The sequence below is a fragment of the Dendrobates tinctorius genome, unplaced genomic scaffold, assembly GCF_039654945.1.
Source record: "Dendrobates tinctorius isolate UK_male_01 unplaced genomic scaffold, ASM3965494v1 ptg000093l, whole genome shotgun sequence".
Classification (NCBI taxonomy): domain Eukaryota; kingdom Metazoa; phylum Chordata; class Amphibia; order Anura; family Dendrobatidae; genus Dendrobates; species Dendrobates tinctorius.
In genome coordinates this window covers 12,291,707-12,315,455 of record NW_027361761.1, presented here as the reverse complement: position 1 = coordinate 12,315,455, position 23,749 = coordinate 12,291,707, and the positions used below count along the sequence as shown (strand labels likewise).

The 23,749-nt window shown below is 47.8% G+C and overlaps 1 protein-coding gene across 2 annotated transcripts in view; it reads right to left on the bottom strand.

Moving 5' to 3' along the window:
* Positions 1-23,749, bottom strand: part of LOC141098553 (cytochrome P450 2C14-like) — a 141,973-nt gene that overhangs the window by 116,476 nt on the left and 1,748 nt on the right. For both annotated transcript variants that reach the window (XM_073586443.1, XM_073586442.1), the window contains exon 2: positions 8,879-8,988. The gene's annotated coding sequence lies outside the window, so the exon portion shown is untranslated. The remainder of the gene's footprint in view (positions 1-8,878; positions 8,989-23,749) is intronic.

Here is a 23,749-nt window from a genome sequence, read left to right as displayed (position 1 = left end):
CTCTTTCTTTCTTTCTTTCTTTCTTTCTTTCTTTCTTTCTTTCTCTCTCTGTTCTTTTTTTCTGTCCACTCTTTCTTTCTCTGTTCTTTTTCTTTCTTTCTTTCCTTTTTCTCTCTCTGTTCTTTCTTTCTCCGTTCTTTCTTTCCCCTCTTTCTTTCTCACTCCCTCTCTGTTCTTTTTTCTCCTCTTTCTTTCTTTCTTTCTCTCTCTCTCTGTTCCTTTTTTCTGTCCACTCTTTCTTTCTCTGTTCTTTTCCTTTCTTTCCTTTTTCCTTCTCTCTGTTCTTTCTTTCCCCTCTTTCTTTCTCTCTTTGTTCTTTCTTTCTTTACCCTCTTTCTTTCTCTTTGTTCTTTCTTTCTCTTTCTCTCTGTTCTCTCTCTTTCTCTCTCTGTTCTTTATTTTCTTTCTTTCTCTCTGTTCTTTCTTTCATTCTCTCTGTTTCTTTCTCTCTCTGTTCTTCCTTTCTTCTCTGTTCTTTATTTCCCCTCTTTCTTTCTTTCTCTCTGTTCGTTTTTATCTCTTTCTGTTCTCTCTCTATTCTTTCTTTCTCTCTTCTTTTTTCATGCGTACTGTGAGACTGGAGTGCTCCGGGAGTTGAACCCTCAGGACCGTGACAACGAACCTCCCTCCGGCGAGCTGGCCAAGTGTACCACCCACTATACAGGGAGCGTTAGGGGCAGGCCCAGGGGAGACTACTGCTGCGGAAGCTGATACCTGGGAACAGCCGGAGGGAAACACAGATGGGGAATGTATTGGCGGGCAGAGGGGAGATGGAGACGATCACAGGGGAGACTGCTGCAACCGCAGGAACGGAGGTAGACGGCAAAGGAGTAGGCAGAAATGGGCTCTGGGGGAGACACTGGAACCGGCGGACCCAAGCTGGAACGGACCGGACGTAGAAGGGAACACAGGGAGGTCACAAGTGGGGAGCAAGTGGAGGACCAGGAAGGGTACAAAGCGCAGGGACAGAGGAAATGCAGGAGAGCGTGGACCCGAGATCAAGAGTGAACCACAATTGATTGTCAGGCTCAGAACATGGGGTGAGGCTGCTTGATATAGGGCACGCTGTAGGACTTCCGGGTCAGGGTGCACCAGTATCAAGGAGGCCAAGGGATAGGGAGACTCAGTCTGGGAGAGGCATGCCTTGATGTGCGCCTGCCTAACTGACAGGGGACAGAGACCAGCCGCAGGACAGGAAGGGAGGACGCTGATTGACAGGCACCCGCAGTATGGGCGGGCGGAGAGAGTCCTGGGTGGCACGGAGACATGGGAGACGGCAGGAGCCGTCGGCACTGTGACAGGAGGAGCTGCGGCAGAGGCGGCTAGAGCAGCGGCTACAGGAGCCTGACGGAGAGCGGGAACCGTGGAACGGGAGGTAGGCATGACAGTAGTCCCCTCCTTACGCCCCCTCTTCTTAAGACCGGAAAGGAATTTGGCTAAAATACGAGGAGCCTGGATGTTTTCCTGGGGCTCCCTAGATCTTTCCTCAGGACCGAAACCTTTCCAATCGATTAGGAAGAGTCTTACCTCTAGATCTTTTCATAGCAAGAATGTCTTTAACTTCAAAGACATCCTGTGCGGACACAGGCGGGGCGAGCATCCAGTGGAAGGATGAAAGCGGTTAAGAATGATAGGCTTTAAGAGGGAAGCATGAAAGGAATTAGGAATCCGTAGCGAGGCGGGAAGTTTTAACTTGTAGGCCACATCATTGATACGAGCTAAGACCTCAAACGGACCTATGCACTGAGGACCTAGTTTATACGAGGGTTGCTTCATATGGACAAATTTTGAAGACAGCCATACTTTATCTCCAGGTTGGTACAGAGGAGAATCCAGGCGTTTTTTATTGGCATGTCTCTTGATCCTTGAGCTCGTTCAAGCGCGGTTTTGGTCTCCTGCCAGACCCTGGAGACCTCCTTGGTCAGAAGATCGGCTGCCGGCACACCCGAGACAAGAGGTACCGGCAGAGGAACACCAGGATGTTGCCCGTAGACAATAAAGAAGGGTGACTTGGAGGAGGATTCACTGGTGTGGTTATTGTAGGTGAATTCGGCCCACGGGAGCAAGCTGGACCAGTCGTTCTGGTGGGCATTGGAAAAATGCCAGAGATAGGTCACAAGGAACTGATTTGTACATTCTGCCTGACCGTTGGTCTGGGGATGGTAGGAAGAGGAGAAGTCCAACATTACTTCTATCATTCTGCACAGCGCTCTCCAAAACCGCAAGGTGAACTGAACCCCTCTGTTGGAAACAATGTGCTTGGGGAAGCCGTGAATCCGGAAAACATGAGTGACGAAGATCCTCGCCAACTCGAGAGCAGAGGGTAAACCTGGCAGAGCAATAAAATGGGTCATCTTGGAAAATTGATCCACCACGACCAAGATGACGGTGTTGCCTGAAGACCGAGGCAGATCAGGAATAAAGTCCATTGTGACTACCAGAGGGTAGGTGTTAAGGGACTTTGTTTCTGGCACACGACTGGCAGGAGGCGATAAAACTTTGGACATCTTGAGGAACAGATGGCCATCAATAGAAACGAGAGATGAGAAGGAGCGTTTTCTTGAGGCCCACATGGCCGGCTAGCTTGGAGGCATGACCCCAGCATAACACTCGCTTCCTCTCGCTTTCTTGCACAAAGGTCTTACCCAGTGGCAACTAAGTCAAGCTAATGGGAGCGACCACGATGACTTTACTGGGGTCTACACTGTGTGATGGCTCTTCCTCATTATCGGAGACCAGAAAGGACCTAGATAATGCATCTGCTTTGAGATTCTTGTCACCGGGATGGAAATGAAGCTCAAAATCGAACCGGGCAAAGAATAGCGACCACCTAGCTTGCCGGGTATTAAGTCTCTGTGCTGACTGGATGTATGCCAGGTTCTTGTGGTCAATGTAGATTTTAAATGGATGCACAGCTCCCTCCAGAAGATACTGCGACTCTTCCAAGGCCAATTTGATGGCGAGCAGCTCCTTGTCACCAATGGCGTAATTTCTCTCTGCGGTGGAGAACATCTTAGAGAAGAAACTGCAGGTGACCAGTCGACCGGAGGAAGATTTCTGGGAAAGAACCGCCCTGGCTCCGATGGCAGATGTATCTACCTCGAGGATAAAGGGTTTGTTGACTTCAGGACGATGGAGTACGGGCGCTGTAGCGAAAGATTGTCTCAAGGTTTGAAAGGCATTTTCGGCTTCCGGGGACCAGAGGTTAGGGTTAGCTCCCTTACGGGTTAAGGCTGAGATAGGAGCAGTTAAAGTAGAAAAGTGTGGGATAAACTGCCGGTAGTAATTAGCGAACCCAAGGAGTAGCTGGATCGCCTTGATTCCCTGGGGACGCGGCCATTTGAGCACAACGGACACTTTTCCAGGGTCCATACGTAGGCCAGAGTCAGAAATGATATAACCCAAGAACGGCAGGGAGGACTGCTCGAAGGCGCACTTGTCGAGTTTGGCATAGAGATAATGTTCTCTCAAACGTAGTAAGACTTGGCGGACGTCTTTTCTGTGGGTAGCCAGGTCCGAGGAAAACATAAGGATGTCAACCAAATACACCACTACACAGGAGTAGAGAAGATCTCGAAACACGTCGTTAATGAACTCCTGGAACACTGCGGGAGTAGTGCACAAGCCGACGGGCATGACTAAATATTCATAGTGGCTGTCTCGGGTATTGAAAGCGGTCTTCCACTCATCTCTGGAACGAATGCGGATTAGATTATAGGCCCCTCGGAGATCCAATTTCGTGAAGACCCGTGCTCCCCGTAGACGGTCGAACAGCTTGGTTATGAGTGACAGCGGATATTTGTTTTTGATGGTGATATCATTGAGACTCCAGTAGTCAATGCAGGGACGGAGGGATCCATCCTTCTTCTTGACGAAAAAGAGATCTGCTCCTGCAGGCGAGGATGACTTGTGAATAAAGCCTCTGGCCAGGTTTTCTTGGATATATTCGGTCATGGCCTGAGTCTCGGAGGGGGATGGTGGATAGATCCGACCACGGGGTGGAGTAGAACTGGGAACAAGGTCGATTGGGCAATCATAGGGCCGATGCGGGGGCAGGACCTCCGCCTCCTTTTTGTTAAAGACGTCAGAGAAAGCCCAATAGGCCGAAGGTAAATAAGTAGAGACTGAAGTGGGAGGCGAGGAATTCTTTGGCTGGACGGAAAGCAGACATTTGTCTTGACATGACTGTCCCCAACGCAGGATATCACCGGAGCGCCAGTCCAAGATAGGCTCGTGGGTTCTCAACCAGGGAAGGCCCAAGAAGATGGTATGAGATAAGGAGGGCAGCACATAAAAGATTATCTTCTCGCGGTGTAAGGCTCCAATCTGAAGTTCCACCTCTTCGGTGACCAGAGTAACGGACATCAGCAAGGTTCGACCGTCGACCGAAGCAATCTGCTGAGGAGTCTCCAGGGATCGGACAGGGATACGAAGTCTCTTAACCTCCTCGAACTGAATAAAGTTGCCAGCTGCACCCGAATCAATGTAAGCCCACTCAGAAGAACGTTTGGAGCCTATATGCAAAAAGACGAAGAATCAAGGGTAGAGAGGAATCACAATTACCTAGGGAGACCTCTCTTACCTGTCCTAGGTGGAGGCATTTACAGGGCGTATAGGACAGGAGCGAAGGAAGTGGGATGCACTCCCATAAGCAGAGCCTCTGTTCGACCCTCTCTCTCCAGTGCTCCTCCACCGGCTTGAGACGATCCACTTGCATGGGTTCCGGTGCAGGGGCCACAGAAGCCGACACTGGGTGGGAGCGGGGCAGACTATGGGCGGCCGTAAGAAAGCAAGAAGGTCTTCTCTCTCTAGCTACCTCTCAGGATCGCTCCTGAAAGCGTAGGTCGATGCGGGTGGCCATGGAGATCAGATCCTCCAGGGAGGTTGGAGTATCTCGACCGGCCAACTCGTCCTTGATTCAACCAGAGGGTCCCCGCCAAAAGGCTCCCACCAAGGCCTCATTGCTCCAACCCAACTCTGAGGACAGGGTGTGAAACCAAATGGCGTACTGACCTGCCAAGGGCGTGCCCTGGTGGAGATTAAAAAGCACCTCGGTAGTAGAGACCAAGCGACCTGGTTCATCGAACACCTTACGAAAGGTGTCCAAAAAAATGGGGAGTTGGAAGACAATGGGGTCGTCCTGTTCCCAGAGAGGGTTTACCCAAGCTAGGGCCTCAACCTCTAAGTGGGACACAACAAAGGCAACCTTGGGACGGTCAGTGGAATACTGCTGAGGTGATAGCACGAAGTGTAGCTGACATTGATTTAGGAACCCCTGCACAATTTGGGATCGCCATTATACCATTGGGGTTTCGCCAAACGGGGTGGTGGGTGGGGGGTTGCAGCCTGGGCTGGAGCAGAAGCCATGGTCTGGAGTGCCAGGAGGCAGTTATGCACTGAAGCCATGTAATTTAAAATATGGGCCTGAGTGTCGCACTGCTGTGTGAGCTCCTGCTGGAGACCCGCCATCTGGGGAGCGCTTGCAGGGTCAGAGGCCTGTAAGCATGACAGACGGGATTCCATGGATTTGAGGAAGAACATTATCCTCGTCTGATTCTCCCGTATGAACAGGAGTTCCTTTTGAGTTGGGGTCGAGGTACCAGCGGGGTCCATGGCCTGACAATACTGTGAGACTGGAGTGCTCCAGGAGTTGAACCCTCAGGACCGTGACGACGAACCTCCCTCGGGCGAGCTGGCCAGGTGTACCACCCCCTATACAGGGAGCGTTAGGGGCAGGCCCAGGGGAGACTATCGCCGTGGAAGCTGATACCTGGGAACAGCCAGAGGGAAACACAGGCGAGGAACGTACTGGCGGGCGGAGAGGAGATGGAGACGACCACAGGGGAGACTGCTGCAACCGCGGGAATGGAGGTAGACGGCAAAGGAGTAGGCAGGAACGGGCTCTGGGGGAGACGCTGGATCCAGCGGACCCAAGCTGGAATGGACCAGACCTAGAAGGGAACACAGGGAGGTCACAAGTGGGGAACAAGCGGAGGACCAGGAAGGGTACAAAGCGCAGAGACAGAGGAAACGCAGGAGAGCGTGGACCCGAGATCAAGCGTGAACCACAATTGATTGTCTGTCTCAGAGCATGAGGTGACGCTGCAGGCCAAGGGATAGGGTGACTCAGTCTGGGAGAGGCATGCCTTGATGTGCGCCTGCGTACCTGACAGGGGACAGAGACCGGCCCCAGGAAAGGAAGGGATGACGCTGATTGACAGGCACCTGCAGTAGGGGCGGGCCGAGAGAGCCGGGAGCGCCGAGGAGCCCTGGGCAGTGAGATGGCAGGAACCACCGGCGCTGTGACAGGAGGAGCTGCAGCAGAGGCGGCTAGAGCAGCGGCCGCAGGAGCCCGAGGGAGAGCGGGAGCCGTGGAACGGGAGGTAGGCGTGACACGTACACTACTAATCAATAGCCTCTTTCACATGAGCGTGTTTTGTCACAGAGCGAGTGTCCATGTGGATCACATGCATGTCCATGTGATCCACACAGAGACAAGTCTGTTTTTGGCCGGCACTACGGATGTTACATGGCATGAATCGTGGTATGTGTTAAAGGGGGGGACTCTTTCGCCCGGGGCCCTCAAAAACCTGGAGCCGGCCCTGCCTATACATACTCATAATATCAGAGGGAGGGGAATCTTAATGAGTCATTTGCAGTCCATACATCCATTACCATTCACACAGTAGCAATTAGAGTCTATACTAGCGCATGGCCGAGCGGCCATGCAGACCTTTTATAGCCGTGCGCTTCCGGGACCTTCCAGATCTCTGAGATGGACCAATCAGATCAGGAGAAGGACCTGAGCATGTGACTCCCGATCTCCAATGGAAGATCATCTCGTGAGCATGCCCAGTAGCGTGACGAGAGGGGAGGCTGGGGAGGCTTGCTGCAGGACAGTCTGCGCTGCTATTGCTGACCCAGAGGTGGCAGCAACAACCAATCCTACAGAGCTGGTCTGAGCAGAGCGTCTGGGACGCCGAGATTGCTGTGCAGGCTCCTGAGCGGTCGGTGAAGAATGGGACACCACTGGGTGCAAGGCTCTGGATTCCTGCTGTGCAGCTGCAGGAACCCAACGCTTAACACTCACCTTTTACCTGTGTAATTGTGCACAGATTTTATCTGATCTGCAGCAAATTTGTACATATGCAATTTATAGGAATTTCTTATAAACATCCTGAAAATAAAGACACATCATTTACATATTAAAGTGCTTTGTCTTTCAATGCCTTAATAATCCTTTTACATTTTCAAGATTATTGGGAACTGGAGTTAGTAGGAACATGAATTTGACAATAATCTTTAATTCTAATGTTGCTGTCGATCACCTTAAACACTGAGTGATGCACTTGTTCTCCGCATGCAATAGACAATAAAAATCAGTGTTCTTGGCAGTGCACATTTCCCATTTAAGCAGGAATTGCGCTGCCAAGAACAATGGCGATCTGTGAGTGCTGACTGATCTATCATTCAGTGCGCATCTTTATTTTTTGGTCTGCCTGTGTAAAAACACTACTAATGACCACCGATCAGTCATCTAATTTAACAGATTGGGTGGTATAATCGCACGCTTAAAGGGAATCTGTCACCCCTTTTTTCGAATATGAGCTGCCGGCACCGACATCAGGGGCTTATCTACAGTATTCTGTAATGCTGTAGATAAGCCCCAATGTAACCTGAAAAATAAGAAAAACAAGTTAGATTATACTCACTGGGGGGGCAGTACGATCCAATGGGTATCGCGGACCGGTCTGGCACCTCCAATCATCATACGATGCCGTCCTCTTCTTTCCTTCCTGTTGAGGGCAGAGCAGAATACTGCAGTACTCTCTGACCTTTCCAGGCACCTGCAAACTGCAGGACTCTGCTCTGCAGAGCCGTGTGCCTGCGCAGGAGCCACGACAGGCAGCAAAGAAGAGAACGGCATCGTATGAAGATGAGAGGCGCTGGACCAGATCGCGACACCCAGCGGACCGCACCGCACCCTCCAGTGCTTTTTCTTCTCTTTCAGGTTTCATCGGGGCTTATCTACAGCATTACAGAATGCTGTAGATAAGCCCTTGATGGCGGTGCCGGCAGCTCATATTCAAACTAAGGTGTGACAGATTCCCTTTAAGTCTCATTCAGACACTTGTGATTCAGAAACATGTTCTGTCATTTGCTTTTTTTTTACAAATAGAACACTTTTTCCTTATAGTCTGTGACTGGTCACAAGTCTGGATCATTTTAAGGAAAGAGTGTCAAGGAGTTATGTCCGATTTTGATCCACGTATAAGTATATGGGTCCTGGAAAATTATGGAGAGCAGCCAGATACTATCCATGTAAAATCCATGATATTACCATTTTTTTAATTGCAACGGGTAGGAGAAACATTAAAAATTATTATTATTTTTTTTTTTTGCATTCATCAAAATCACAGAGTAAAAATTGACACAAGGACCAAACACTGATGAAACTCAAATCAAAAAGTATGGGGGTCTGTGTGTGGGTGATTACCGCCAGGTGTCAGCTGATTCTGACAGCTGACACTAGGCGCTCAGTGCCAGGAGTGGTGCCCGCAACACTCCCAGCACTTTAACCCCCAAAATGCAATATTGATAGCAGCATTTAGCAGGCATGCTGAGGGAGCCCCCTCTGCACTATGTGCCCCCATGAAATCATTGTGAGGGGCTGATCATTGCCGTGGTGACCTGATGTAGTAATTGCTACAACACGCTCAGAGCATCGTGTAGCAAGTTTGTCTGTCAGTGCAATGCAAAGTTCCTGCTATACTATACTTTACAAGGGATCTGACTGCAAAATGTGAAAGTGACACCTGAGTGACCTCTTTAGTGAACACCATGAAAAAAAACTAAAAAAAAAAGCACAGTTTTTTACCTTATCATCATTCCGCAGAACAAAACTCGATGAAAAAGATGAATGTAAAAAATATGGTATCTCTGTAAACATCATCTTGTCCCTCAAAAAAAGGTACCATACAGCTCCATCTGTGGAAAAATAAAAAAGTAATAGACCTCAGAATAAAGTGGGGCAAAAATAATTATTTTTCTCTTAAAAATAGTTTTTATTGTGTAAAAGCGCCACAACTTTAAAAAAGATATAAATGTGATATTGCTGTAATCGTACTGACCTGAAGCATAAATCCACCTTACCAATTTTACCACATGCGAAGTGACATAAAAGAAGCTTAAAAAAAATAAATTTGCGAATTGCTGCTTTTTGTTCATTCTGCCTCTCAAAAATTGGAATAGAAAGCTATCAAAAAATGTCATGTGCCCGAAAATGGTACCAATAAAAATGTCAAGCTATCGCAGAAATATGGAAAATTTATAGCTCTCAGAATATGGCAATGTAAAAACTAGTGTTTGCTAATAAAAGTGTCTTTTAGTGTGTGACAGCAGCCAAACACAAAAACCCAAAATAAATCTGGTATCGCTGTAATCACTCCGACCCGAAGAATAAAGTTGTGTAATCACAGCGCACGAGGGACGGTACTAAAAATAAATAAAAAAATTAAAAAAAAACAATTCTTCACCTGCTGTTGATTTGTTAATTCTGCCTCCTAAAGGGAAGCAGAAACTTGTCAATTGCCCAAATTAAGTGTACTGGGATGGATGCCATTTCTTCTCTTTGCCTAGAAAGTGAACGAAGATTAAGATGTATGTTGAAACGCGTTGGTAAACGTTGCGTTTGATGCTATTTTTTGTGTAAAGTGTTGCATTAGCTAGTACTCAATATTTTTTGTGGTGCACCGTGTTTGCATACATTTTTAATGTGGATCAATAAATGTTGAACTTTTAAGAAATTCTTATTTTCCCGCTGGAATTCATCTGTTTCTTGCACAATTGGACTGGCTTCTCTACCATTTTCCAAGCGGGAAGGAATGAAGAGAATCCCTGATATCAGGTGAGCTGACTACCCTTTTTTTTCAATAAAATAATTAAGTTACAAAATATCTCTGGTTGCTAAAGAAAATTTCCTGATAAAAACTTTGCACACAAAAATCAACAGACCCAAAAAAAAGAACCTGTAACTGGTGTAAAGTGACTTTCCTAGCACTACTGACTTGAACCACACTATACTGAAACTTCTGGACTTTGTCAACCAGCAACATGGAAACCATTTTATTTGATTTGTATCAATCTCTATACGAAAAATCATCAAACATCTCACTGGCACCTCATTATTTTCCTCTGACAGGGGGATGGCCAACTCCCGCATCAATGAACAAAAAGTATACAACAAATACTGACAGATCTGTGAATCACTTGGACATGCAAACAAAAAATCATCATGATAATGTGTTGATGAAGATTTACCAGTCTCCCACTTCAGTAACCATTCTAGAAAACTAAACATTTCAAAGTAAAAGCAAAAAATAGAACACTGCACATGTAGGCACATGTCCACAAAATATTTGCCTTCGAAATGACAACCTAATAAATGGAAACATTCATCTTACATCGGCTGAAGGCCGAAGGCCGCTACTATGTCCGATTTTGCAATAAAAGCACCTCTACCTGCTTGTTTTACTAAAAAAATTGCCATGTCAAAAGACGTGTATCTTACTCTCGCGTCTTTCTTTGATATTCCGTAATTGCCGAATCATCCCAACAGGAATGAATGATGATGAATAAGACAGTATTTGCCTGACTCATTCTTAGGCTTTAAACCAAGAGGAAATTGTTTCAAATTTTCTAAAGGTGGGACTTGAAAAGGTCCCACCATCCTGCCAAGTATCACCTCTTTCATCAATTTTTCTCAAACCAAAACTTGAACAGATTTTAAATTTGAACTAAACAATTACCCTTCACAAAACCTCTACAGAAGCCTCATGCATTCTACTTCTTGGAGTACCACTTTAGCCAGTACAAAAGTATTTCCTGTTTCACTTGAGTTCTCACTTGCACTGCTGGCACCCATTCTAGTGTTTTGCTTTTGTCTGAGGAGCACCGCAATGTTGCATGTGCTCCCCGCACACTGTACATTCATGTTTGAACTTACATGTGGCATAGAACCGACAGTGCCCTTCATCGTATAACTAACATATGCTGCTTAGGCTGTATGCTGCTTCCAATTGGGACTGGCTGGTGGAGGAGGCACTAATGGGTTGCCCACCAGGGCAGTGGGGTACTCGGTACCGGGCCGGTATCTCAGAGGGGAGTGTCACAGTAGCGGTGACCAGGTCCGTGGCCCTGGGCGCCCATGTAAAAGGGGTTGTGAGTGGCTGATGATAAAAGTTTACGAGTGAATGATACGTGACGCCACCTGTGGTGCTCGGCAATGAAGATGTTAAGCCGACACTGCAAACAGATCCTCTGGGACAGAAGGTGTGGTGCAGCAATGATGTTGTAAACCTCCACAGGCAGGGCTGCAGTCCCAGGGCAGAGTAGATGAAGAGGGTAGGTGTTGAGGAAGAGGGTGTAGTGTTTGGCACAGAGATGTAGCAATGCTGGAGAGTTTGCAGGAAGAAGGCAAGGACACAACAGGGTGCAGTTTCTTTACCTTTTCTTTGCTTGGCAAATGCAGTCCTGGGTCTAGATTACATATGGCACAGGAGCTGGCTAGCCTGGAAGCAACTTAGGAATCTCTCTATGCAGATAGGTTGTGTAGTCTCCATCCTAGCACTTATTTTTAGGTACTTGCAGTACTGTGTTACACTGAAGTTCCACTTGCTTATTCGCTTTAGAACTCCCTCGTATGGCAGACAGCTGTAGCCTTCCTCTTCTGGCTCACACGTTGCTGTTGTGCCTCCGAGCCTTATGTGGGAATAGAGCATTTGCAGCTTCCTATTCCTCCAGTTTCTGTTGCAGGACAATCAGTGTCCGTACAGCCTTGGAGACCGGGCTCCAGATCATGCTCTATAGCTGGGAATGAGCCTGATCTCTCTGCTCAATCTCCCAGCTCTTCTCCTCACATCTACACACGTTGCCCTCCTCACACGAACTCCTAATTTTCCCTTCCTGGCCCCCAGAGAGCAGCTCTTCCCCCAGTTTTGGATTCAGAGCTCCCTCTGCTGGCCTGGAGTGGGAGCTGTGTTGTGTGTTGTGGTTAACTGCCAGAGAGATCCTTTATTGCTTCCAAGCATGACATCACACTCCCTAGGAGGAAGGCAATGCCACTGTGGCGAACATACTCCTGGGGGCGCCACATTCCCCCCTAGTGCAATTCAGTACTCCCGGACTGAAGGTAAAACATGTAAACATATAAACAATTATAAATATAGCAAGATTTCCCAAAAAAATGAAAAATACAAAAACCAAAGCTCAAAAATAGTCCTGATGACGATTAGTCCTAGCGTCAATGTCCATGGTCCAATTCCTGAGCAAGTTGGCAAACTATTTACAAGTAGAGTTTTGACCACACATAATCCTGTGGCCCAATTGTCCATCAAAACAAACTTAGATTGTTCAAAAAGAGTTCTTACAGAGTCTCTGTAGGCACATAAGCTTGAAAAGTTGCATATTTACAGTTTACCATTCACATTACTTATTTATATATGAAACCTTATGGGTGGTATACCTTGGGTACTACGGACAGAACTACGTAGCACTGGTGTTGTTGGGGACCTTACTGGATGCCTTGTGTTAACTACTACTGGTGAAGTGTGTGTTGTACTGGCTACACTTCTGGTGGTTCTGCGTAGCACAGGGATGCTAGATTTCCTAGGACCACTTCTACTCACTGTGGCCATGAAAAATTCACCACTGGCAGGGTGAGAATTCTCTTGTTCCACTACTGGTGTGGCATCCGCTGCTTGTACTTGCTGGTTTTCAGGGTGGTCTTGAGTCACTTCTTCTTGCACTACCAGTTGGGGAAAGATCAAAACTGGCACCACTATGGCTTGATTCACTCTAGTCCAATTTGCAGGGAATTCTCCAGGTACAGTGCTGACTTTTTCTTCCTCTTCTATGGGTTGAAGGTTGTTTTGCTCTTCTATTCTGTCCTTTAGTTGGTCAGGGTACAGTTTCAGATGATCCCTCAATACTACTGATGATGTTTCTCCTCCATCCTTACTGATAAGGCACACTTTGGTATTGTCAAAGTTTGATGGTAAGACGGTGTAGGGTTCAGCTTCCCATTGGTCATCCAATTTATGCATCCTTCTTTTCCTCTTTAGGACTTGTTCTCCTGGTGACAAGGGAACTGCAGGTGCATGTTGATTGTAGGTCTTTTCTTGTTTTTGTCTCGCCTGTGCTAGACTCTTTTCTACACACTCTTGTACTCTACGGTACAGTTGCTGCCGTTCTGTATCCCAGTCAGCATCTGGTGATGTTACTTCAGGTGTCAGGACTCCCACATCCAAATCAATAGGAAACTTGCCAGGCCTCGCTCTCATTAGGTAGGCTGGAGTACAGTTGGTAGAATTCACAGGAATGTGATTTTAGAGGTCTACCAGATCTGGCAACTTCTCTGGCCACAGATTCCTCTCTTCCAAAGGCAAGGTCTTCAGTAGATCGATTACCACTTGATTCATCTTTTCACACATGCCATTGGTCTGTGGATGGTACGGTGTTGTCCTGATCTTCTTGCAACCGTACAAGTTACAGAATTCCTGAAACACTTCTGCCTCAAAGGCTGGACCTTGATCTGTAAGCACTCGCTCGGGATATCCGTTTGGTCGACAAAAGTGCTGTTGGAATGCTCTCGCTGCTGTCCTGGCTGTTTGATCCTTGACAGGCACGACTACCAGGAATCTCGAGTAGTGGTCGACAATGGTAAGAGCATAAACATAGACTGAACGGCTTGGAACCAGCTTCACATGGTCCAGGGTGACCAACTCGAGTGGTTGTTTGGTTATTATTCACTGCAAAGGAGCTCGCTGGCTGTTACGGTCCTTTCTAGACAGGTTGCATTGTCCACACTCCCGGCACCAATTTTCAATGGCCTTCCTCATACCAGCCCAGCAGAATCTCTCCCGGAGCAAGGCCTCCAACTTCTTCCATCCGAAGTGTCCAGCTCCATTGTGGTATGCCTCCAAGACCATTGATGCCTCCCTCTTTGGGACTACCACTTGCCAGACCAATTCATGAGTGTGGGCATTGATACTCCTCCGGCACAGCTTTCCCTCATAGATGAACAGCCTGCCTCTTTCCTTCCACAACTGCTGGGTTTCTTCAGGAGCATCTGGACCTGGGCGTAAGTCAGCTTGTGACAGTAGCTCCTTTACCAGGTGGGCTGCGGGGTCGCCATCCTGGGTTTCTGCCAGTCATGATGAGGCAATGGATTTAGTGTGGCCTCTTTCATGACAGACCGTCTCTTTCTCACTCCTTGGGCAAGTTGGGCCGCAATTGGCCGGTGGAAGGCAGGTAAGTCTATTTCTTCGAGTGCCTCTGGGTCTTCTCCTGCATCTGGCAGATTGGGCATTCTGGACAGCGCATCAGCATTGGCATTCTTGTGCCCCGCTTGGTACTTGATGGTAAATTTATAGTTAGACAGCCGGGCCATCCATCGCTGCTCCAGTGCACCTAGTTTTGCAGTTTTCAAGTGAGTCAACGGGTTGTTGTCCGTGAAGATGGTAAACTTGGCTGAAGCTAGGTAATGCTTGAATTGTTCAGTCACAGCCCAGACTATGGCAAGGAACTCCAGTTTGAATGAACTGTAGTTGTCAGGGTTCCTTTCAGTGGGACGAAGCTTCCTGCTGGCATAGGAGATCACTCTTTCTTTGCCATTCTGTACCTGTGACAGTACTGCTCCCAGTCCCACGTTGCTGGCATCAGTATACAGAACAAATGGTTGGTCATAATCTGGGTAGGCCAGAACTTCATCTCCTGTGAGAGCCATCTTCAGTCGAGTGAAGGACCTCTCCAGTTCCTTATTCCATTCAAATGTAGGACTCTTCGTCCTGGCTTTCTTGGGCTGGCCCACAAGAAGATTTTGCATAGGCGTGGCTATCTCAGTGAAGCCATTGATGAACCTTCAGTAGTAGCCTACCAACCCGAGGAATTGACGTACTTCATGGAGGTTGCTGGGCTTCTGCCAGTCCCGGATGACAGTGGCTTTGTCAGGATCTGGTGCCACACCTTCTGCACTCACTACATGACCGAGGTACTGTACCTTGGGCTTCATGAGGTTTCATTTGGATGGCTTCACTTTCAGACCTAAGTTGGACAAGGCTTCAAACACCTCAGCCAGGTGCTTCAGATGGTCTTCATAAGTCTTGGAGAAAACAATGACATCATAAAGGTATAACAGAACTGTCTCGAAGTTCTTGTGTCCAAGACAGCATTCCATTAGCCGTTGAAATGTCCCCGGGGCGGTGCAGAGCCCGAATGGCATGTAGTTGAACTTGCAGAGACACATTGGGGTAGTAAACGCTGTTTTCTCCTTGTCTGCCTCTGCCACGGGAACCTGCAAATACCCACTAGTGAGATCTAAGGTGGAAAAATAGTTAGCAGTTTTAAGTGCAGCTAATGACTCTTCAATTCTGGGTAATGGGTAGGCATCCTTATGTGTAATGCTGTTAATTTTTCTGTAATCAACACACATTCTCATGGTACCATCTTTCTTTTTCACAAAGACTATTGGAGCTGCCCAGGGGCTACAACTGTCTCTGATCACCCCAGCCTCCTTCATTTCCCGCAACATACTTTTGGCACATTGATATTGTGTTGGGGGTATAGGCCGGTACCTTTCTTTAATGGGTGGATGATCTCCAGTGGGGATATGGTGTTGAACCCCTTTTGCCTTCCCAAAGTCTAGAGGGTGTTTACTGAATACCCGCTCATACTCCTGAGTCACTCAGTAAACCCCACTCTTTTGGTATGAAGGGGTGGAGTCAGTTCCCACCTGCAGCTGCCGACACCACTCCTCCAGCTGCTTTACAGAGCCAATGTCCTCCATCTGGTCGGATGAGACCAAGGGCTCTGCTGCCCGTATTGCATTGTTACTGACAGTAAGCAGCTTAGCAACTGTGGCATACTGAGGTATTGTGGCCTCTTCCTCCCCACAATTCAAGAGGCGTACAGGGACTCTCCCTTTGCGAACATCAACTTCCCCTCTGGCTGTCAGGACAGTGGGCCGGCTATCAGAGTACACTGGCTCTACCAATGCTTGGTAATCTTTTCCTCTGAGGCCTATGGCTGCCCGACACCAAATTAAAATTTCACATCTGGGGGGTATCGCAATGGGGAAAGAATCACTCACTCTGATGCTGCCAATTTCTCCGCCAGACAGTTCTACCTGCTGTCTTTGCATCAGGGCCTTGATCTCCTTCTGCAGGACTCGTTGTTCACTGGAACTAGCAGTCTCGGCTACCTGTTGCAACAAAAGAATAACCTCAGCAAGACAATTTTCAATCACATTAGTACCAAGGGTCATCATTGGGTTACATTCTCTTCGATCAATGTCTACAACTATCAGACCTTGAGATTTTAACTCTACTCGCCCCACTTTAATGGTTGGTAATCTCCTTACATCCTACTTGCGGCAAAGTCTGACCATTGCTGGCAACTACTGTGAGTTCATCATTTGGGCCGTAAGTAAGTTCAGAGTCAGCCCAATAACGCTTGTAAAGGATATCAGGCATAGATGTCTCCTGAGAGCCAGTGTCCAGCAAAGCATTCATGGGGATGCCGTCAATCACCACTGGGAGGACCGGTCGCCCTCCAACATTCTTGGCTCACCAGTTCTTTGGACCTTGTGGTCCTACTCCTGGGGGGTTGGCCCTCTGCCCCAGGGGTTGCTCGTTTAAATAACAGAACCTTGCAATGTGGCCGGCCTTGTGGCAGTGACGACAGATGGGACGTCCGTCCAGGTCATAGCGATCGTGGTCTCTCCCTTGGCGTGGCGGGATCCTCTTCTTCCGTAGCCATGGGACATCCTCTGGACTGGAGGCCAGCTGGATCTTCTCCTTTGATGACACCTGCAGGGACTGCACAGTTTTGGCAAGTGCAGCCATATTTTTGGTCAGCTCCTGGACCTGAAGACGCAGTTCGGCAGATGGGTCTTTGTCCAGAGTCTGTGCATCAGCCTCCACAGTGCTGAGAGGGAAAGATGCTGCTTCTTGATGGTATGTGATCGCTGGGCACCTAGGGGGCGCTGGACGGCTGACATGTGGTTCCTGCAGCACCCGAATAGCCCTGTCCTTGAAGTCTGCAAAGTCTAGGTCAGGGTTTTGTAGGGCTATGATGCACAGCTGTGCTCTGTGGGTACTGGATAGGAGTCCCTCAATAAACTGCTCCTTTAACAGTCTGTCTCCATCTTTCACACTGTCAGGATCAATCTGCTTTATGGCTCGCAGCGCCTCCTGCAGGTTAAGAGCATAGTCCCGTATACTGTCCGGCGCTCTCTGCTTACACCCAAAGAATCTCATCTTTATTTCAGCTGCAGTGCCAGTGTCAAAGGTGCCTTTTAGCTTAGCCAGGATTTTTTTTAACAGTCTCTTTATCAGTGTCCTGCCAGGCTTTTACTTCTCTTTGCGCTGCACCAGTTAGCTGCCCAATAAGGATGTTCACTTTCTGGCTTTCAGACAGAGGATACACCTCAAACAAACTGCACAGTCTCTCTTTAAATTCACTCAGTGTATGTGACTCCCCTGAGTACTGTGGTAGCCAGGCTGCTCTCGGTATATAGGGCATGGACAGCGGCAATATGGGGACCGCTGGAGTGGGTGCTGATTCTTGCGGTGCTGTTGAGGCAGCGTTGGCTGCTGGATGCAGCGGCGCTATGGGAGCCGCAGCTGCGCTGGGCCCTGCAGCTTGCGGCACTGTGGGGTTTGCAGTGGCGTCTGCCGCTGCGTCTGCTCTTGCTTCAGACAATCTCTTCCCCCCTAGTTAACGTTTGCCAGGCCCTGGGTTGCGCTGGCTTACCGGTTACCGCTCCACCGGCTGGACAATCGGGGGACGCCGGGACTGCAGGCCATGGCTTCTCCCTTCTCGCACGCTGGCCTCTTCCCGCGCGGCACTTCACTTCTCGCACTCTCCTGCTGGCTCTGCCCACGACGGCCCGCCCCTTTTGTTTCCTGTGCACGCCTAGCAGCGGAGTAATGGCGGCTATGTCGCCGACAGTCTGTGGCACACAACACAGTCTCTGACACACAGGACCCGGGGACACCGGGCTCCATAAATCCTGTTCGTGACGCCAAAATGGGCAGTGGGGTACTCGGTACCGGGCCGGTATCTCAGAGGGGAGTGTAACAGTAGCGATGACCCGGTCCATGGCCCTGGGCGCCCATGTAAAAGGGGTTGTGAGTGGCTGATGATTAAAGTTTATGAGTGAATGATACGTGACGCCACCTGTGGTGCTCGGCAACGAAGATGTTAAGCCAACGCTGCAAACAGATCCTCTGGGACAGATGGTGTGGTGCAGCAATGATGTTGTAACCCTCCATAGGCAGGGCTGCAGTCCCAGGGCAGAGTAGATGAAGAGGGTAGGTGTTGAGGAAGAGGGTGTAGTGTTTGGCACAGAGATGTAGCAGTACTGGAGAGTTTGCAGGAAGAAGGCAAGGACACAACAGGGTGCAGTTTCTTTACCTTTTCTTTGCTTGGCAAATGCAGTCCAGGGTCCAGATTACAGATGGCACAGGAGCTGGCTAGCCTGGAAGCAACTTAGGAATCTCTCTATGCGGATGGGTTATGTAGTCTCCTTCCTAACGCTTATTTTTAGGTACTTGCAGAACTGTGTTACACTGAAGTTCCACTTGCTTATTCTCTTTAGAACTCCCTCATATGGCAGACAGTTGTAGCCTTCCTCTTCTGGCTCACACGTCGCTGTTGTGCCTCTGAGTCTTATGTAGGAATAGAGCATTTACAGCTTCCTATTCCTCCGTTTTCTATTGCAGGACCATCTGTATCCATACAGCCTTGGAGACCGGGCTCCAGATCATACGCTATAGCTGGGAATGAGCCTGAACTCTATGCTCAATCTCCCAGCTCTTCTCCTCACATCTACACACATTGCCCTCCTCACACGAACTCCTAATTTTCCCTTCCTGGCCCCCAGAGAGCAGCTCTTCCCCCAGTTTTGGGTTCAGAGCTCCCTCTGCTGACCTGGAGTGGGAGCTGTGTTGTGTGCTGTGGTTAACTGCCAGAGAGATCCTTTATTGCTTCCAAGCATGACATCACACTCCCTAGGAGGAAGGCAATGCCACTGTGGCGACCATACTCCTGGGGGCACCACACTAACGAGAAAGAAATGTCGTTGGGGATGTTAGGCTAGAATTGATTAAATCCATACATCTGTAGCTTTAGTTACCCAACCTATGCACAAGGATAGCACAATACATTGGAGTAATTCCACCATTCCACCCCCGTGTGCAACTTAGGCTGGTTTCACATTTGCGTTAAAACAACGCTGCGCCCTGCGTCATTAAGCCCCGCCCCGAGCCGGCTCCCTGCCCGCCCCATCCGGGATCACCGCCTACTTTCGCATTTGCACGCATGCGATCGGCGCACCCTATCTTTAGCATAGGGTGCGCAGATCATGCGCTGCCAGTGTGAAAGTAGCGTGCTGCGCACTTTTGACGGTGCGCCGTGCGCGCCAAAATGCAACATGCTGCATTTCGGCGCGCACGGCGCACCGTCAAGAGTGCGCAGCACGCTACTTTCACACTGGCAGCGCATGATCTGCGCACCCTATGCTATAGATAGGGTGCGCCGATCGCATGCGTGCAAATGCGAAAGTAGGCGGTGATCCCGGATGGGGCGGGCAGGGAGCCGGCTCGGGGCGGGGCTTAACGACGCAGGGCGCAGCGTTGTTTTAACGCAAATGTGAAACCAGCCTTATGAGCACTAATTATGGTGTCAACATAGACCAACAAATGAACTGAGATGATGAACGACTGTCAACTGTTGTCCTTCTTCTCCTAATGCGGTGTCTTCCACCCAACCTGTGACATCCCTGTCTTGCACGCTACCTCTGCCAAAGACTAAACTGCTTCCAAAAAGTTTCTTCTGTGTGATGAGACTAGTTAATACTGCATCCTTCACATTTATTTCCTTCCATTTCCTTGATGAATCAGCCCCAATTTTGGATGAGGACCAAGTACTGTCCCTACCCTCCAAAACTTGACTTCCACTTGCTAAATCCTCTCTTTTTCTGAATCTTTATGTGCCCAGGTGCAGATCACAATCTGTCTGAGTCCCACCAGCATTTGTGACTGACCTCTAACTGTACCATAACTGCTTGCTGTGTTTGCCACCCATTTCCACCACTACATGATAACAGCAGGAGACTCCCATACCTCCTTCAGCCAGCAGTTCCTTATTATTAAAAAAATTCCCAACTGTATTGCTATCCTCCTGTGTCCTGGGTGTAACCACTGCTGGAAACCCTTGAATCTCCTTGGCTGTGGCACCACCCATTCGCTGAACAGTGAGCTGCCTTGGTACATCATCAGTGGATGCCTGAAATCTTCCAGTCTTCGTCACAAGGCTGGGCCACAGGCGAGATGGAGGCCTTGCATGTTGTCGTGGATGACCACGGTGGTAGTGCTTCCCCACACATTTTCTCCAGATACTGGGGGATGAGTCAGACAAGAAGCTCCTGAGAAATTCTATACCCTCCTGGTGATCCTCTACTGCAGTTGTTCTTCAAAGCTCGATATCTCTTTTTCCTTAGGTAAACTGGTCTAATGGTGTACTTTCTCCCTCTTTATACCAAACCCATATACCAGACCCCTAAGGGTCCAACCAGCTCCATCACAGTACTAGGCCCTTTACTTTTTCAGTTCAGGGCTCTCCAAGACAGGTGATCAGGAATCCCTGATGTCTGTGTGAATTGTGTATTTGAGAATTCATAGTAGCAAGACTTCACACACTAGCTTATAGACAACTGAGAACAGCCTAAAAAGGAGAAAACTGATGAAAAATGCAGGATACATGTGATATGATTTCCCAAAGCAGTGGTATTACTCAAAAGACACCTAAAATTACATGTATGTTTTAAATTTAACATTATGCTTTGTAGGTCATACGAGGACAAGTGGAAACAGCTATTATTTTCCATGTAAATATAGTCTGAATGCTTCACCTTTCCTCTACCCAAAGCTGTTATGACCTCACTGATATCTTGTGTGATCTTTCCTCTAGCAGATAATCCTCAATCACCTTTTATATGTCAATTTGTATATTACTACTTCATTTGCTTTCTACCTATCAATTTCATCACAGAAACCTCCACCCTCCTCTCTGTGCCAGACATTCCGATTTGTTTCTGCTGAGCTGTCACTTTTTATGTTGCAAAAGAAAAACAGAAAAAACATTTGCCTACACGACAGAAAAAAAGTAGAATAAAATATTGAAACACATTATTCTTTAGATTGTAAATATTTAATTACTATAACATTTAGAGATGTTGGGATCGATGTGCAGAATCGATTCAGGAAGAATTTTGCAGGTCGACACAAATTCAAAAAAGCTGCAATTCATGATGATCTGAAAAAAACTGCACCATTTCACACATTGCTGACTGTGGGCTAATGATGTCAGGCATGGCCAAGTAGGCTTCCTATAATGCCATACAGATATCACATGTTATTTTCATCTCCAAAAAGCTTGTAGGCAGGAAGCATGAAGTGCTCTAAAATTTCCAGACGGCTGCTCTGATTTTGGTCTTAATAAAACACAGTGGACCTACACCAGCAGATAACATGGCTCCCCAAACCATCACTGATTGTGGAGACTTCACACTAGACCTCCAGCAGCTTGGATTGTGGCCTCTCCACTCTTCCTCCAGACTCTGGGACCTTGATTTCCAAATGAAATGCAAAATTTATTTTCATCTGAAAACAATTCCTAGAACCACTGAGCCACAGTCCAGTTCTTTTTCTCCATGGTCCAGGTAAGACGCTTCAGGCGTTGTCTATTGGTCATTAGTGGCTTGACACAAGGTATGCAAATCAGAGTTGAGTACCAGAAAACTTTGCTGTTTTTTAGAAAGACGTAGTCAGTCACTTTCAAGTCTGAAAATCATGGTGTTTGATATTAACGATCTAGCCATAGCTTAAGTCTTCAATAGCAGATATGTGGAGGTCAAACACCTAGAACTCCTCATCTGTGCACAGTTGTGAAATACACAATGCAAGGAGCTGAAACACTACACTGTGTAGAGGTCATTCTAAGGTACTGCAGCTAATATGTACAGGTGTTCTGTTCTTACAGAGTGATCTATTTCACGTGTTTATTTCTGTTATTGTTGATGATTATGACTTACAGCCAATGAAAACCCAGAAGTCATTATCTCAGTAAATTAGAATACTTTATAACACCAACTGGAAAAATGATGTCAAAATCCGAAATGTTGGCCTACTGAAATGTATGTCCAGTAAATGCGCTCAGTACTTGGTCGGGGCTCCTTTTGCATCAATGTGGTGTGGGATAGAGACGATCAGCCTGTGTCACTGCTAAGGTTTTATGGAACCCCATATTGCTTTGATAGCAGCCTTCAGCTCGTCTGCATTGTGGTGTCTGGTGTCTCTCATCTTCCTGTTAACAATACCTCATACATTCTCTATGGGGTTAAGGTCAGGCGAGATTGCTGGCCAATCAAGCACGGTGATACCGTTGTTTGTAAACCAGGTATTGGTACTTGTCACAGTGTGGACAGGTGCCAAGTCCTGCCAGAGAATGAAATTTCCATTTCCAGAAAGCTTGTCGGCAGAGGGAAGCATGAAGTGCTCTAAAATTTCCTGGTAGACGGCTGCGTTGACTTTGGTCTTGATAAAACACAGTGGACCTACACCAGCAGATGACATGGCTCCCCAAAAGATCACAGATTGTGGAATCTTCACACTAGACCTCCAGCAGCTTGGATTGTGGCCTCTCCATTCTTCCTCCAGACTCTGGGACCTTGATTTCCAAATGAAATGCAACATTTACATTAATCTGACAACAACACCTTGAGCCACTGAGAAACAGTCCAGTTCTTTTTCTTCTTGGCCCAGGTAAGACTCTTCTGGCATTGTCTATTGGTCATGAAAGGCTTGACACAAGGAATGTGACACTTGTAGTCCATGTCCTGGATACGTCTGTGTGTAGTGGCTCTTGAAGCAATGACTCCAGCAGCAAAGCAGCCCACTGCTTGGGAATCTAACCCAAATTTTTGAATGGCCTTTTCTTAACAATCCTTTCAAGTCTGCGGTTATCCCGGCTGCTTGTGCACCTTTTCCTACCACACATTTTCCTTCCACTCAGCTTTCCACTAATATGCTGAATACAGCACTCAGTGAACAGCCAGTCTTCCCCATGATTTTGGAGCCCTCTTAAACAGACTAAGGGGCCTTTTTAAATGCTTAGGAAGCCTTTGCAGGTGTGCTTTGTTAATTATTCTAATTTACTGAGATAATGACTTTTGGGTTTTCATTGGCTGTAAGCCATAATCATCAACATTAACAGAAATAAACACTTGAAAGTGATCATTCGGTTTGGCCTCACTCTGGGATTCTGGGAGGCTTCTTATAGCCTCATTGTGGTGCCATTCCCTGTCGCTTATACTCTGACCCTTGGCCGAGTGTGTTGGACCCTGTTGCGCCTGTGCTATGTTACGTCTGTCTGGTTCTTATTTGGCTGTGTCCCTGTTTTGAGTGTTGCCTGCCTCTTTTGTACTGTGCTGCCCTCTCTGTGTATGACCCCTTGGCAACATCCTGACTATCTGTTCTGTCTAATCCGTTGGTACTGTCGTGCTATCTCGTGCTTTGACCCTGGCCTGATCTGGTTTATGTTCCTGTCTATGTCCCTTGGTAACTTTGTCCCGTAGTTACCCTTCTAGGAGGTTTCCTTCAGCTCCTAGCTCTCCGGAGCTTAGGCCACA